Source organism: Camarhynchus parvulus, chromosome 3, assembly GCF_901933205.1.
Source record: "Camarhynchus parvulus chromosome 3, STF_HiC, whole genome shotgun sequence".
Taxonomy (NCBI): Eukaryota; Metazoa; Chordata; class Aves; order Passeriformes; family Thraupidae; genus Camarhynchus; species Camarhynchus parvulus.
Window position 1 is genome coordinate 92,640,086 of NC_044573.1, and position 18,727 is coordinate 92,658,812.

Here is an 18,727-nt window from a genome sequence, read left to right on the forward strand (position 1 = left end):
AATTCAATCTGTGAAAATGAATATAATTTTCTTTCTGGCTCATGTTCTTTTTCACTGCTTCTCCTTCTTACAGGACTGTTCATTTCTCTAAAGGCAGTTCATTTCTATAACCGAGAGACTTTACAAACTGTCACAGACATAATTTTAATTACTTTAACAACATAAAAACGAGATCAATACATCACAGTAGGCAGAAATGTTGTCTAACCTTTGAGCTTGTCTTGACACCATTTAATGTCAGCATGCAGCTGGAGAAGGACCAAGCTTTTGTGCTTTTATTCACTCTTAGCAAATGCTGGGAGAGTCTTAATGAGGGTGAATGATGTGTGTCCTCTGATGCAGAGAGCTAAATGCATGCCACGATGCCTCACCTTCATAACCAAAAACCTTTGATGGTTTCTTTACCTAATTAATGGTGTTTTTTCCAAGAAAATCACAAGTCAAAGAATCCCAGTCATCAGCAACAACAGCACACCAGAGCACAGACACCACCCTGCTGACAAGACAAGACTGCTGCTCGTGGCAATACCTGCTACTGTGAATACAAAAGCCAATTCCAAGCCCTTCAGGTCAAGAGTATGTGCCACAGCTCTGAGCTGGCAGAGACTCGGCCCATGCCTAGGAAGGAAGTGACACTTTTCCATCCCCATGGCTGGAAAATTAGCTGCCACAGTCCAAAACCACTGAAAAAGCTCTGTCCAACCAGTGTTGCAGCTAAGCTGAGAGTTTGGAAGAAGGGAAAGGATGCAAGAGCAAGCAGCGCTTTGACAACAAAGAATTAGCCATCTGAACTGAGACAAGGTGCAAAGAAAAGATAGCACAACTCCTTCTCTAGGAACTAGGGGGATGCAACATTTAGTGGATATTTGGCCTAAATTCCCCACTCTTTCACCCATATATGCTACGTTATCCCAACTTTTAGGGGAGCTCGTAACTCCTATACCTATTTCCATTTCTTAGTAGGAAAACAGTGTAATGAAATTCCTATTTGCAGATGAATATTTGCTTAAGTATTACAAAAAAACACCACACTCCAAGGCTCAGAATTATGTAAAGCTACAGGAGGCTTATTTTGTCCCTTTAACAAAATTAATATAATTTTCAGCTCTTGTTGCTATTTATGCCAATTTCCAGTTGTCATTGCTCAAATAATTTTCCAAATCAAAACTAGGACACACATTGTTACAATGCTAAACATGTCAACATATTTCTGCAAAATTTACATTTCTAAGGCAAAACAAAGCCTCATAATATCTAATTGTTTTGCAGAGCAAGACATTCACTCTGAATCATTGCAACTACATACAATATTCCTGAAATACAAATGAATTATTGTTGCAAGTTAGATTTTCTTGAAATTAATTACCAAAGTACTTAGAAAAAAAGAAATATGGATATTTTTTTACCTCATAGCAAGAGGATTTTGATTAGTTTCTAGGATTTCTTGAGCTCAGAAAGGATCCCTGCTAACTTGCAAGCTGTTATGTGGAAGCCCCAGAGGTGGGGGGCATCACACTCTGATGTGATGCAGTTCACACTCAACCACCTCCCAGATAAAGAAAAGGTCTCTATTTTCTTGTTGATATGCAACTGGATCATTTGGTTGTGTAATTAGTCAGGGTTTATTTGAATGACAGAAGTAGCCAAAAGTACTTATATTTCCTTGATACTTTTTTCTCGCTATTTGGATTTCACCTCTAACCAATGACACAGCATGATTGTGGTTCCAGGAGGGAGGAAAAGATAAAAAGAACTTGTCAGTCATTTTGTTAATAATAACCCTGAGCTTTTATACACATTTTTCTACATAAAATTTACCACATTCTCTTTATGAGATGATGATTGCTTCCACTGCAGACATTTTTAGGTTTTTTGTGACACTACAGCAAGCTGTGCTGTGTCAGGCTCTTGTTTTAGCAGGGTCATCACCTGAAATCACTTCAGACAGAAATTATTCACTATCTGTTCTCAGTGATTCCAGGTTTTCAAATGTGTTTTACTGGTATCATTTCTGTAGTACACTGAGCAAGTCAAATATGAAAGTGTTTATTTCTGCTTTTGTAATGCAGAAATATCAGGTTTTACTCTCACTCAAAGCATGTCCAAAGTTTTATACAATTAACAGACAGAAAACTGGTTACATATTTGTCAAAAGCTTTGATGATTAAAGATGAAATATATCTTGCAGTCACATAAATCTCCATGTACTCAGTTTTCACCAGTAATAATTATGTGCACAATTACCTGTCACCTTCAACATCTGGCTGGAACAAGGAGAAAAAGACTTTACTGGGTAATTGATCCCACCTTAGTTTCCTGTTTAACATGACTTAGCTTTTCCTTAACTCAATAGGGTGGAGACTTGATGCTTCAGTTAAATAATGTAAAATCCATTCATGGACACATTCTCGTTTGTTGATCCATCTTAAATCAGCATTTGCCTTCTTTGTTAGACCACACTTAGAGTGCAGAATTTGGCAGCTTGAAAAACAAGACGGTAGAAAACAGTGTCTATGTCAGTTATTGAGAAGCATATGCCCAGTGGCTTCAAGACAGACACTGGGACAGAAAAAAACTACTTAAGAAACACCCACTGGAATGAAAGTTATTTGTCTTCTGCTTTTCATCAACATTTTTTCCTTTCAGGCAATTTTTAAAAGATGCTGTAAGCTCAAGTGACCTACTGAAAAGTTCTAAACTGCCTTAAGTAGGAAGATTTATCAGGCTCATGATTGACAGATGGTAACAAGTCTCAAAAGGATTTATGGAGCATGAGAGCCTTTGGTCTCCAAGAGCTTCTTATATTATGTCTAATGTGTCAAGTGTACAGACTGCGAGGCAGGAAAATCTTTGAAGATTTTAATAAAAAGAAAAAAAGGTCCTAAATTGGACCACTGAATGAATGAGCCTGGACAGCACTGCAAAGCCATGGGGAAAGAAAGAGCACACAGAAAAAACTTTTGTGTTCACTGCTCCTATGTCCAACTTACAACATTTTGCCTTTGCAGACGAATCTGCAGATGCCATGAAGATACACTCTAAATTTTATCACAGGAAGGGAGCCACAGAGAGTGAAACTTCAAAGGGTGTGTTCCACTAATCTTGGATCTCTCCAGGCAGTAGATACTTGAGGTTTCCCAGACCTGAAACAGGACATCTAAGTATCCTCTTCACAAAGTGAGTCAGCTCTTTAATTCAATGTGTCCCTTTACCTACCTGCTTTTATTCATCTCATGTGTATGAAAGCTTCAGCTTTCTACTGATATCAAGCAGATATTGTCAAGCATTTTGTCTTTCTGAAGGGTGCAATAATACTTATTTGTTGACTCATGGAAACTATTTCCACCCTCACACTGAGGATATTATTAAATGCTGCTAGTCCACAATTCATGCAGAAGGCTCTCTTAAAGTCAGTAATTCTGGTACATATCAAATACATTGTAGGTGGACATCTCACCTAGCTTCAGTGCACGAGAAATAATATTTTTATTTGAAAATATCATGAATATGACATAGTACAACTTACCAGCAGTACAGTGCTCTGCAGTCTTCACTGATTATGAAAGAGAGATTTCTTTGGTCTTCTGTCAGCAATTGTAAATACAAAACATGAGAATGTGAATCATATTTTCTCTCTCTTCTTCCACTCTTATCAAGGATATATCTTTAGGATTTTGATGCACTCTCACACAGCAATTTCCTAGGGGCCACAAACAAGAGGTAGGAAGTGGTCATCAGCTCTGCATCTGCAGCCAATGGATCCTAGCCAACCTCCCTGTACAAAACCCCTTAATTTTCAGCAAGGATTAAATTCCAAAATGCCTAAAGAATTACAAAGAGGTGTTAACCACTACTACATTTTCTACAAGCATTCCACTGATTTCTGTCTTTTTCCTAGCTCTCTCTTGCCAAATAGCATAGAAACTCTTTGTCCATGAGTAAAGAAAATACATAAACTGAGAACAGGTGGATTTTTTAAAATAAAAGAGGCAAAATCCCTGCAGATTTAATTTTTTTTTCTCTGTGTTCTGGTATAAAAGCATAAGTATACAGGCAGAAAAGCTTAATTATGTATGACTGTTTCAATCCCTTTAAAGGTCTTTGTTGCTACCAAGGCAGTGATTTTTGTTAAAAGCTAGTGACTGAACTAGAAGCCAAAGGCCATGTTAGCTGCTTATCTATTGATTAGTTAGTAGAAAATGTACAATTACAATGTGAATCGGTTTTGTAAGGAGGCACCTTGAGTTTAACAATAAATGTCAAGTGTAATTTGGGGCTAAAAACAAAGAATTGAATGGCTGCCTTTAGACACAATCTGACAGCTGAAACACATTTTTCAAACCAGAGGGAGCCTAATAATAACTTATTCAGGCAAATGTGACATTATCCAGAGCAGAAATATGCTGGAAATGGTTCACTTTGTTTCTACATGCAAGTGGTTTCTGTACTTCACTGATAGTCACTGGCAAATAACTTGGCAAACCTCTCCTTTATTCATATTTCTGATTTTTTTTCCTATTATTAAAATTATATTCCATTCTTGATATTATGAAATCGTTCTTACTTTGCAACTGAAGTATCCAGAATATTACAGTACTTTTTATTATACAGATATTTACTGTGTAAAATTACAGCAGCCAAAAATTAAGGCTTGGATGTGTATAATCTTTTTTCTTAGAAAGAGTTCATTTTTCTTATATATGTTTCCAGTTTAATGGCTGATCAAAATAATTATGTTGCTAATTAATTTCAGAGTGCATCTACTCTTTATCTCCTGCCACATACTGTTTATTCCCATGCCTTTCCATTCACCACTGTCAAAATGGACAAATGTTTTCTCTTATTGATAGGTATATGACAGCATACATGCTATCCCTGTGGTGCTTATATTCCACAAATCATGTTGGAGCTGTACAACATGTCTTATCCACTCTTGGAATTCTAAGTTAATATGTCTGTAGCTTGGGGCTATGGGAATGGTTGTGACAGCTACAGGGCTACGAAATACCACTTATAACTCAATGGAGCGCATAATGTTATATGTTTTGACGTGTCATTTTGCACCATTCTGTTAAAATGAAACCATTGAAAACTTAGGTAATCAGCTTTTGCTCAACCTTGTGCAAACCTCAACCATACATACCTTGATTTTGTGTCACTGGAAGCACTGCTTATGGCAGCTATTGAATGGAAATTATGGCTGTTGTATGCCTGCACTAGCTCAGGTTTCCACTGTGAGAAAGAAATGCCTGGGTTTGGTAAGATACTTTACAAACACAAAGCATCATTTCAGATACCTAGAAACCTCCTTGCCATTATTAGATGTTCAAGTACCTAATTTTTAATTTCAGCTCTGTTCAGTCTCAATGTATCTCCCTCCATTATGAACTGAGGGATAGCCAACTGAAAACTCCTATTTATTATCTGGATGTAAAGCAAGAGAACTCTCACTTCCATCGCAGAGATTCATGCCACAAGTTACTGTCTAGTCCTTTGCTGTTTTCCCTGGTGACCCTTCACTCCTCCCTCCCTCCCACCAGGTGCTGCTGTTCTCCTACTGCAAGGCCCAGCCCTGCCTCTCCTGGAGGAGATGGTTAATAAGGTGGTGGGAAATAAAGAGGCTGTGATAGGGCCAGTGCAGGTCAGAGGCAAAGTGACAGCTTTCCAACACCTGCTACCAAAGCAGCATTTGTAAGCCTCCTGCTGCATTGCTTTGCAGTTACAAGGTTGAAGATGAGAAACTGGAATAATGGCCTCATCCTGCTCCATGACCAGGACAACAGAGTGCCTTACAGCATCAGGAATTTTTTCTCTTGTTGCGCTGAGGGGCCTGAAATTCCATCATCTGTGAACTTGGTTTGGAAGACATCAAGCACCCCTAATCCTACCAAGTCATTAAGAGCTGTGACCATTACCCTACCACTCGTCAGATGGCCTTGTTAGTACAGATGGGCAAAATAAAAAATTGGTTTTAAGAGCAAGCATGTTAGGAAGAAAGATTCAAAGTTCAGCTGCTATAACTCCCCATCTCATGCCTCTTTTGTTTGCATGGCAATACTTTCTTATTTCTCTCTGATCTCGAGGCTAAAGGCAGAGATTTCGGTAGCAGCAGCGGAAGAGAATGATCTCCTGGAGGAGTCCAGCTACTGGATTTGTGCAGGCTCAAATCACGAATTGCTGTGCAAAGGCAATACAGCAGCAGGGATAAGTGTAATAAAAGACATTTTCTAGGCTGATATTGATCGCCACCATCATTCCTTCTTGCTTTTGTTTCTATTCAAATGAATTCTAGTAGTTTCAAGCATATAGACTTGATTTCTCTCTGGATTTATTATTTCTCCTTCCACTCAGATGATTTTATTATGCAATAACACTGCAATGAGTGCTAGGTGGGAAGTAATGATTCATTTAATTATTTGTTTGGCTTTGAGATAATAGCTTTCTAGAATTTGCTTTGGAACACAACATTTTTCAAGAGTCTTAGCAATTATTTTAAGATTGTAATCCAGTGGGTGCTCAGATGGGCTGGACTAGTAAAAGATGAACAAAAGCTCAGAAATAATGAATAACCATTCCTATTGTTTAAACATGAAAAAAGTAAGCAGCTCTTTCTGTCCTTCTACCCCTGTGAATAAAAATAAAGACCATTATTTATCTAAATTAAAAGCAAAAAAATTCCCAAATACCTCACTCAGTAATAAAATCTTAAAATCATAGAAAAATAGAATAACTTGACTTAGAAGTGACCTTTAAAGGTTGTCTAGTCCAATCCCCCTGCAATGAGCAAAAAAGTAACAGGCTTTTCATGTGTCACCTCTTGATTTCAAAGTCAGAGCTGATTTTACATAGGAAGTTTCCATTGCAGTCTTTGTGAAGCAGCACCAGAAAAGCATTGTGCCACTCCTGTGCAATTCTGACTAGAACTTTTAGCAGCCTCATGGCAAAGCTAGCAGAAAGGTGATAAAGCCCCTCTGTGTTGAAACCATGAACAAAATGAAAAGCAGAATCCTTCTTACATGGATTTCTAGTCCTTCCAAAAAGAAGCACACAACCGCTTAAAACACAAAATAACAGCGCTGCATCTTCATGAGGTCATCCTTTGTTGCTGTACTCACTGGGGTGTGAGAAACCCACTTTGGACCCAACTTCTGACTGCCTGCTTTGGCAAGGAGGCCCCAGTCCCACCGTGTGTCAGATATGAACATGAAATTCAGATGAATTGGCACAAAGTCCTGAGGCTCTTTCCAGAGACACTGTCATATGTGTGAGGTTTTTGCTGATAATTACTATGGCAGAAGAGCATCATGCTAAAAATGCCTTTGTTAAAACATTTCACTTTGTTCATGATACTTAACAATTTGTTTGCTCTAGAACAGTGAGAATGCCCTCAGATCTCCTCAGAAGATTCCCACACTCTCTCTCTATTCAAGACAGAAAGCAGATTGTATTGTATTATGCTAATGCAATAAGCATTATTAAAAATTTAATTGATGAAAAAGGTCCATATGTCGGTTTAGACAAAGAAAACTGGTTTTTTCCAAAAAATGGATGATGGAAGCTATAACAATTTTAAAGTGGATTAAGAATCAATAAACTTGAAAAATTATGTGCCAGAGAATAGGTAATAAAAAATTATAATTTTGCTTGGGTATCTTTTTGACCAAGTACTAAAGTTTTAGAGACATAAGTTTGAAATAGCTTAAAATAGTTTTTAATTTAGAATAAGCCTTATATTAAGTCTTATAATAAGTCTTATCTTAAGAACTATATTCATTGCATTTTCTTCAGTACAAGAGATCATTATTTTAAAAAGACTGCAATTGTTTTTCATTATGCAAAGAGAATAATCTTCAGCAGGTGGAAAAGCTCTTGTGTACCACGGGTAAAAGTCATGTCAAAAATTTTTTATACAGGAACTATGCATATAATTGGTATTTGAAAGTAATAAAATAAAAGGGTGAAATTTTAAGAAGGTAAAATTATTCCACTCTCATCTGAAGAAAATAAATTTGTATGGGAGAAACACATGCACTATCTTTGAGGATAATCTACCATATTATTCTAGGAGTTAATTCTGTCAAGACCTTGTTATTCACAGTGTAGTACTTTTGTGAACATAAACATTTTTTGCAGTTCCTGCTTGAAAATTAGTGTGGGCTTTCACTGCTTAAAGGACACTCAATGAAGCACTGGAAACAGAGGATCATCTTCTTCCTGTTGTGAACAATTTGATGTTTGGCTACAACAGAGGCAGAGATCTCCACACTGATTCTTTTCTTTTTCTTTATTTAGTTCTATCCCTTTTGTGTGTAAACATAAACATGTAACATTTTTGAATCTATGGTGATACAAGTTTAAGTAAAAACAAGGTTTGGAAGTAATTTTTTTATGACACAAGCTGGCATATTTTTAAAAAGTAAGGGTCTTTCAGCTTCACTATCCTTTCTTAAGGAATTCATCACATTACAGCTGTTGGTTGAGTATGTGGTTTTCAGTAACTAAAAACACCAAAAACCCACAATACAGCCCTTTTTTAAATTTTGTCACAGTTTACTAATAAAAAGTAAAATATAGAACTTGAATAAGCAGTATTATCAATATATTGCTTTTTACTTAGTTCTTTTGCCAAAGAATCATCCACTAAAACAATTTTTAAAATAAGAAAAAAATGAAGGTGAAGCAACTAAATGTAAAACTTCATTGTCCTTCCAGAGCATAAAATGTGGTTTGAAGTAAGCTGGACTTCTCCACACCTCTAAGAACACAAAGCAACTCAAAAATGAAGGCTGAAGTAGTTGGTTGTCTTTGCATGGTGATACATTTTTTTAATATAAGGGTATCACTCAGATTTGTAAACCTTTTTAAAAACATTTTAAATCTAAATATTCAATTTTATTTTTTAATCCTCCTATAAAAATATGCTAAAGAGAAACTGTTTTAATTAAATATTTTAATTTAATTTTAAATTACATTAAATTAATAATTTTATTTTCTCCAGGAAAAAAAATAAAATAAATGCCTAAGCATTTCCATCAAAAAATAATTACTTAACATTTTAACAATGATAAAATGCTTTCACAATCAAACAAATTACGAATTCCTGTCTCAACCCATTCATTTAAATCATTTTCAGCTAGCAATATTTTCAGTAAGTTCTATGGATCACACAAAGGCAGTAACAGTACTCGAGGAGACCTGTAGCTTTCACATGAATAAAAGCAATAATATTGAAGAGAAACTGCTGTTGGTTTGCCTAAACCTATTTATAAATTCTCCTTGAAGTACTTTTAATATAAACAACCCCATTTCCAGACAGACAGATCACAGTCCATCCACCACTACTCTGATGAGAGCCAAAGGCCACTAAAAGCCTTGGCCATTCTCAAGCCAGGAGCTACCTCTACCTCACACAAATTGTGATCATATATAACATCTGGCACAGCACCTCTCACTGCAGAACTGCACAGAGCACTGCACCCTGCATGGCTGCCTCTTGAGATGTGCCCTAAATCAGGCTGCCTTTCTTTGGGCAAGAATTAAACTGTTCTCTAGTTCTGAGAAGCAGCTGTGCAACAAACACACCACTTCCACCCTGGACCTTAAACCAGAAAAACCCCACACTTAAATACATGCTTGAATGTCCTTATTTTAGGAAGATATTCTAGCAAGCATTTAACTACGTGCTCAAGATGTATACAGACAACTAAAAGTTTCAGTATTTTCAGAGAATACCTGGAGCTGTAGTCAACAAGATCTAACCTGAAGCAGCTAAAAGTCCTTTTCATGACTAGTGGGTAAAATGATATGATGATATGATTTTGATATTGAGGACTACTGATCTTTCTCCAGTAGATAGCAGGGTCTTCTCTCCCGTGATGCTCTGATTCAGGTGTTCTGATTCAGGTGTGAAAGGTGATGATGATGGAGGCAAACTGTTCCATCCTACCTTTCCTCAGTCACAGGAGGTGCCTTGTCAAGACACTTAGGTCTCAGATGGCTGAGTTAGATGAAACTAATTTTTTTTCCTAAAGTGTGGGAATAGTGTGCTTTCTATTTTCAGGTTTATCTGTTAAACTGTGAAAGCCAGAGTAGCCAATGAAAACTCAGAGATTATTCATTATAAACTGTAATTATGCAGCCATGGGGGAGTAAGTATACAAAAGACTTTAAAACACTAATTAACTCTCGGAAGTAAAAAATGAAATGTGACTGAATTCGCATTATAATAAATGCAGGGTAAATTATACTGCAGTGACATCTGAAACAAAAGACTCCTTTTTAAGTTAAAAAAAAGGTGATTTCACATTTAAACTGAACTCTCACTTTTTGAATACTAGGTTTGCAAAGGAAAATTAATATAGAATATGTAAGCTAGTGGCAAAATTTCCTATTATTTTCTCCAGTTCAACACCCTCAAAATATCATGAATCTTTCCTCTGACGTAAGTTTACTCACCTCTCACTATCAAGATGGGAAATCTCTTTGGAGGATTTCAAGGTTTTCAGCTGCAGAAGAACAGCTCACCCTTATCCCTATTGTCTCATGCACGTACCTGATCCCCACCTCCAACTGAACCTGAATTTGACTGGTTTTTAATTTTTCCATTGAAATAAAAGGTATTGCTCTGAAGTCCACCTCCAACACCATGAAAAAATTTCCCTTTACAATACCTCTCCCATCATTCATCATCTTCTACTTTCCTATCTCCTGGTTATGGAGGTTTCAGTTTTTTACCATAGTATTCCTGCTTCAATCCATGTACCTACAAACAGCATCCAGGGAAAGAAGCAAGATAAACTACAGCAATTTGGAAATGTTTCTGACTTGCATTGATCTTCAGCACAGATTTTTTCGAAATTCCTATGACTCACAGCAACATCTGAATTCACTGTGAAAAGAAGTTTAATTTAACCTAAACCAACAAAATTCAAGCCCTAGGAACCACAAAGCAGAAGAAAAATTTAATATAATATAGTCTTCTGAATCACATAATTTTCCTATAAAATAGATATGTTCACTTTCTGGAGGGGTGTCAGTACAAAATACTCATGAAATACTCAGATTGTATATGGCAAACCACAAAGGCACTGTGAAAAATTATTTTTTTTCTTTTATGGGTTTCATTAGCATAGAATAAATATCTGAATTTGCATTATCAATATGCAAATTTGGACATATAGAAATGTGTCTCCAGTCATAGTTTCAGCCTGTTTTATACTGTTTTATATGTGTGTGTTGTATTTTATGTATATATATATATATATATATATGTATGTATGTATGTATATACTTTGTAATACACATACAGATACACTTTTAAGGTAAAAAAGTAGGGGGTTTTGATCAAATACTTCATCACTATAATTTTTTGAGAGGAGCATTACCTGCTTGGGAATTCTGCAGACAGTCCCAGAAAGCATTAAAAATTCTGGTACTGCAGTATTTTACATGTTTTGGCAGGGAGGGGAGGTAAACCTATGCTCAAATGCTGGAATATTTTGGACACAAAATGGTTTATTAAAATTATTAGGCTTTTCTAACTAGAAGGAGGTTTGAGGGAAAGAAAACTACAGAAGATGTATTTCACATATTTCTTACCAAAAAAAAAAAAAGGCACCCAACTGGTATTTTTTCCTATCAAAACCAACACTGCTTACTTTTCCATCTTTCAGGCAGCTAAAGATTAAGAAGCTGAGTTGCATGGCCCTGCTGGACATCCAGGACATTATATTGTCAAGAGATATGAAGTCCACATTTTTCACCCTGCAGTGCTAATAAATAGGTTTTAAGCCATCCCTTGTGCATGACTGAACAATGTCCCCCTGTACTATGACCAGCTTGTTTTGAAGGTAAAATTCCTTAGCTGAGGAACAATCAAGTTTCATTTTATAAAGATAAGGCAGATATTTAAAGAATTTATATAGGCAGATATCTAAAGCTTAGAGGCTTGGAGCTTTAAATTTTTTCTAGCCAAGCTTCTTAGGTTTGTAGACAGAAGAATGACAAAGTAGATAACATATTAGAGGCATAATAAATTGCAATTAAAGATCTGATCCTGCAATTTGTTATATATTTATCACTTTGCCAATATTCTCTGTATCTGTAGAGACAGAAGTAGTTGATCAGGCCAAAATCATAACAAGTTGTTAATCTGTGTTCAGGGATTATTTTAATAAACAGTCTTAAGATGAAAACACCAAAAATGAGGTTGAACCACAATGTAACAAAGATAGTCTAAAAAGAGCAGATCCTGTTAGCACAGGAAAAGTCAATCTGCATAGCTGATATTCCTATTTGTAGTTTTTAAAAGAACACCTGCTAACCCTCACTGAATGCCAGGTGCCCACCAAAACCAAACTCCACTATCCTCCCCATCCTCACCTGGTCAGAGGAGAGAAAATACAACAAAATGCTTGGAGATTGAAATAAGGACAGGGTGGGACCACTTCAGTTACTGCCGCAGGCAAAACAGACTGGACTTGTGGAAAAATTAATTTGTTACCAATAAAATCAGTGTAGGATAATGAGAAATAAAACCAAACTTCAAAACACCATCTCCCACCCCCTCCTTCTTCCCAGGCTCAACTTCACTCCTGAACTTTTTCTACCTTTTCCCTAGGGAAAGAAGGAAACATGGGGAATGGAGGCTGTGGTCAGTTTATCAGGTTGTCTCTTCCACTCCTCACACTCTTCTCCTGCTCCCCTGTGGATCCCTTCCACAGGGTACAATCCTTGAGGAACAAACTGCTCCAATGTGAGGTCACCCATGGGATCACAAGTCCTGCCAGCAAACCTGTTCCAGTGTGGGCTCCTCTCTCCATGAGTCCACAGGTCCTGCCAAGAGCCTCCTGCTCCAGTGCAGGCTCCCCACGTGGTCACAGCATCTTTTGGGCATCCAGCTGCTCTGGGATGAGACTCTCCAGGGGCTAGAGGTGGATCTCTGCTCCACTGTGGATGTCTGAGGGCTGCAGGGGCACAGCTGCCTCACCACAATCTTTCCAATGGGCTGCCAGGGGATCTCTGCTCTGGCACATGGAGCAGCTCCTTCCCTTCCTTCTGCACTTTGGTGTCCACAGGGCTCTTTCTCTCACGTGGTCTCACTCTTCTCTCTTCTCCCTCTTGAATCTGTTATACCAGAGGCTCTCCCACCTTGGCCAGCAGCCTGTCTTGGAGCCAGCTGGCACTGGCTCCACCAAGCATGGGGAAAGCTTCTGGCAGATTCTTCTCTACAGAGGAGTCATCCCTGTAGTGCCCCACTACCAAAAACATGCCACAAAAATCCAGTGCACACACTGAGTCTCATTTCTCCTGCTGAAATAAGATCAGGCAACCCCCACAATCTTAGTTGATGACATTCATTATTGGAAATGCTGATCAGGAGACTAAAAAGGGAATGAACACAGCATTTGAAAGAGATATAGCAAAACATAAAACAGGAAAAAACCAAAAAAGAAAAAAACAAATAAAAACAACACCATGTTGAAAGGCTCTTCGAAATTGCCTCAAACCTTCCTCCATCTTCTTTTATGTTATTCATTTAAATAGAGTAAGCTTAATTCTGTAATTCTGAAGTACTCCAAAAATTTCTTCCCATACACCTGTGCCCGTTTTTGCCTCATAAAAGATCAGTTAAGATGAAAAACACGGCAGCCTTGGGACAAGAGCAGCAGAAGAGATGCCTCTCGCAGTGCTAAAAAAGCTGCTAGGAATAAGGCAGTGAAGAGAGTGGACAGGAGTCATTTGGGGAAAAGAAAGGCCAGCTACGACCTGTAAGAGCAGAAAATAGAGGCTATGCACTTAGGACAGCTGCCATAAGAAAACATGAAAAATAAGAATTCTGTTGGCAAGAACTGAGCTTGAATTTCAGTTTCTTTCTAAAAGCTCAATTTTCCTCCCCTGACCACTATTGTGGTACCGCAGGAACCCTAAAAAAAAGATAATATCTTTTGAGTAGTATGGCAAAATTCAGGCTTAAGTTTGTTCAAATGATTTTAATTATTTTACTTGCTTTATGTCTATATGCAGAATTCCAGCTGATGCACAACATCAATTGATATCTACGATGTATATCTCTACATAGATGTATATTTTACATTTCTTTTTTAACAGGAACACAGTCAGTAACACAGTAACACAGTTCACTTGAAATATGCCCCTGCTACAGAAATGACGTTTTTTATGGGCCAACAACTTTTTCCAGTGTATGCTCTGCACAAGGCAGCCCTCCCTGTCTCATGCCATGCAAGAGTGGAATGAAAGCTGTTAGCATCCTGACAGCAAAACACAAGGCTGTCACACCACTTTAATAGGCACTTGTCTGGGCGAACAGCAAAAAACAAATTTCCATAAAGGCCTTCTTAAAGCTAAACATTATGTTAAGCAGCATAACTTTTAATTTAAAAACAATATCACAGATCATGCAGTCTATATGCATTTTTAATTCTTGAAGGCTTACCAGCTCCTGCAGCTCCTTACCATCATTACAAACTGCATCAAGTCTCTGCAAGGGTGTATGAGAAACTTCCCTTTTCTTTCTTCCACAGAGTTTTCAACTATTTAGCTTTCCCAACCTCCAGACTTGCAGATTAGTTTGAAAATATGCCTCCTTCTGTTATTTGGCCTCTCACATACTGTTGCTTCTCTTCTCTCTTTCATTTCATAAAAGAAAATGTAATACTGTGTTCAATAATTTCACTTCACAGCCAACACCATATGAAGTATTCATAAACCCAGTACAAAATGTTTTGCATTGCATGGCATTTCACATGTTCAGGGCCTTCTCTCCTCTTGCAGAGCATAGTCAACTCTCCCACATAATGAGGATGGTGGGTCAGAGCCTTGTACTTATTCAGTATGAAAATTTGTATTTGTCACCACAACTACTGCACTTTTAAACAAAGGATACCACAAGACAAACATTCTCCAGAGGAAGGACTCTCAGCTTAGCTCTTTCCACTGCTGAGCCACTGAGATCATGCAATAGTCAGCATGAAAATATCTGGCAAACGGGATTGCAAATAGGACAATAAAGTACTACAGGAAAAAGCACAAGATAAATTTATCCTTGAAAACTCAAGTGTGCTACTCCAGGAAGGGTATTGTTTTCCATTTAGTTTGAGATAGGTCATTTACAGATTGAATGAGTTTTAAAAGCTCATTCCTACATAAGGGAATGTGAAGATTTTTCCTCTGGGAAGAATGTGTATATGTCAGCATTCTACTTGATCCATTTTAATAGTCAGGGGAAAAAAGCTGTATCAGTGGGTAAGGCAAGTTGATGCTATAGCAAATAACAATAGTTTGGTAAAAAGTGATTTTTCCTAAAGTTGATGCAACACATCAGAAAGAGATGGAAGACCCCTGAAAGTCTGTGTGCTGCTAGAATGTCTCATTAAAATAACCAACAAACCAACAAACCATTTCCCTAGCATTTTTTCAGTATCTTCTTTTATTTAGCCTTTTATTATCACAATTACTTTTTCATAAATAACTTTTTTAATTATTTACATTTTATTACTGAAAACTGAATGGGATTGAAAAAATATACCTCAGCCTGTTTACCAGGAATCCCCAGACAAGATGATGATAATTTATTTACTCGTGCAAACAGAAATATTTTGGTTTAAACTCAGATCTTATAAAAACAGCTGTAAACAAGCTGTCACATCAGTACTACATCAGATAGGTGTTGCATTAAAAGAGCCTTTAAAATGTTTTGCAACTTAACTAGTGTCCTCTACATATAATAATGCTAGACATTATTCAGTTGTTGTTGTAAAGAGACATCTTTATTATGTAATGAAATCATAATATACATGGGTATATGAAGAAATTAATCTGAATTCACTGAAGGCATGCAGTTTTATATGGCACATTTATTCTAATTCTAATATTTTTATGTATATATTTGCAATCGGTTATCACCACTGTTGGTCACCAGAGTTCTAAATTGGACTTTATCCAGCTGCACAGTTTCAAAATATTATTTGTAAGTAGAAAATCTTCATTTTCTTATTTTGAAGTTCACTATTTAATATTCCAAGTGCTGGTGCATAGAGTATCAAAAAATGCAGCCTATAGGTCACAGGGGCTGTGAGAAGCATTTGTATGCAGACACACACAATCACGTAGCTTTTCTGGCCAGCCTTCCAAGGCCATGATTTTCTTATGCAACTCCATGTTACATCCTAGCAATTAAACAGTCTTTAATGAACAAAACCTTCAGGCCCAGTCCATTAGCACCTGAATGACAACACATTCAAGCAGCAAAATCCTAAATTTGCACCTGGTAGGTAATGCATTGTTTTTCAGGCATGCACACTCTTTGCCTCAAATGAGAAAAAAGTCTTTTTGTACGCAGGGAGCATTCCAAGCCAGCTGCATTGACAGTAACGCGTTATTTTCATCCACAGAGCTCAAAAACAATCCCATGCTCTTAGCTGTTGTTCTGTCACTGTACACCAGCCATCTCCTCACACAAACAGTTTTCTTTCTGCAGCACAACTCAACAGCAAAATCCAGAACAAGAGCATATGAAGCACTATTACCCTCCCGCAAACTTTCCAGATAGATGGAGCATTTGTAGCAAAGAATGCACCTCAGGTTATCATTCCTAAAATATGGTAACTACGTTATCATATTGCAGATTTGGCTTGTGATTGTTGGTGTATCCAACTTGGCAGCTAAAAAGGCTCCTGCCACAAGATATTCACCATATTCTCCTTGATTGCTGTTGCTAGACAGGAAGGTAGAATAGCACCAAACCCACTGAAGCATTGTCATATACCCCGATACTCATTTTCTGTTGCCTTATTGTGTTTGACTGTGGGTGCTTCAGCTCAGGAACTGGTTCATGTTTGCTTCAATTCGTCCTGCCATTTGTTGCAGCAAGATCTGCTTCAGAACAAACAACAGAAAGCATCAGCTGCCTCAGCCATGCAACTTTAATCCATCTGGTTTTGTCTGCATTTCATTAATATCTCAATTAATGTCTACAAATTCTACCTTACTGCTGTAAACAGTGAAGATATCTAATAGATGAACAAATGGTAAATGCTATAAATATGCAGTCTGAAATAACATGAAAATCAGTAGAGTGCCAAGTTACAGTGTATAGAGATGCTCTGCACAGTAATCTGATTGTTCCAAATGTATTTGTTTTGAAAGCTATGAAATTTGCAGAGACAAAAATGAGATCTAAGGGCAAAATGGGATGTCAAAGCAACCTGGTCTGGTAGAAGATATCCCTCTCATGGAAGGGGAGTTTGGAACCCTTCTTTAAGGTTCCTTCTAATCCAGACTATTTTACAATTCTGTGAAAGTGTCAACCACATTCTGAAACATGTTTACACTGAGAAAGATGCTGGGGTCAAATACTAAATGAGCTAAGTAAGCATGAATATTCAGCAAAGTGCTATAGATAAGAAAATGACTGTGATTCCTGGGTGCTTAAGCCAGCAAATACTAAGATTACTGAAGAGCTGGTATTTATCTCTGTAAAGAGCATTAGTGAGACCATTACTGGAATATTATGTCATGCTGTGCAGTACACAATTTAAAAATTACTGAGTCACATGTTAGAAGGGATTAAAAATGTTTTCAAAATAACTTGTAACCTGAAAAATCCATCTGTAAAAGTGTTAATAAGCTCTAATTAGTTTATTAATTAGTAGGCTAAGTTATTACTTGTTCAGCTTCTGTAAATACATGTAAGTAAAATATTCATGGCATTTAGCTCTGTAAGATAATAATTTTAAAAATGTATAATGAGATTCATTAACCAGAAAACAATGAAATATGAAGTTCAGCCTCAGGTTTACATTTCAGTTATGAGCCTAAGGAATCACTGGGAAAATACTAGGACAGAAGTGTACTCAGTCATTTTGTATTTCTGAGTTATACCTTTTTTTCAACATATACCATATCTTATGCAGAAATAATGCACAGCTTAGGGACTGTCCCTAAATGAACGTAACAGTCACCTTTTATTTTCAAATTCATAGAACTTTGAGCATTCCTCAAATTACATGGTTTTGTGGGTTTTTTTTAAAGGAAGGGAGTCCCCACGAAAAATATCTTTATTTTCCCATACATTTCAAGCAGATGTCATCTAGGACAGTATCTGATTGAATTTCATAGTTCTTCACAGCCTATTCAGAACCAATCTGTCATATTCAGTATTCAAAATTAGTTCCTCAAGACATAATAAGAGGCACAAAACTCAGCATCAGGGCTCACCAAAGACAACCACAGACAACAGTGAGACCTGAAGCACATGGTGGTGTCAGGATCCGTCCTAGTGAATGGATGACCTGATGGTTCGTAGGGGTGATCTCAGGGTGCAAAAGAACCAACACGGTACAAGGGGGTTTGCAGTGATAATCAAAACAAATATACCTTTATGGAATGACCACAGCAAAATGCGATAGAAGGATTAAGGGAGAGAAAAAGATAGAGAAAGAGAGAGAAAAGAGAGAAAGAGGGGGATATAGCTACCAACGTAGAGACAAAGCCCTTTGGTCCAGTCCAGTCAAGGATCCGCCTGTTACGCTGGGGAGATCTCAAAATCTCTAGCTAACTCAGAGGTTTTTATTATTGAAAATTGTGAGGGAGGGGGAAACAGATACAATGGGGAATAGATGTAACAGGTAGTCCATGTTCTCAGCAGTAAGCGAGAGCCATTGTTTTCTTGGTCCAGTGGTCACAACCTGCAGGCAAGCATCTCGCT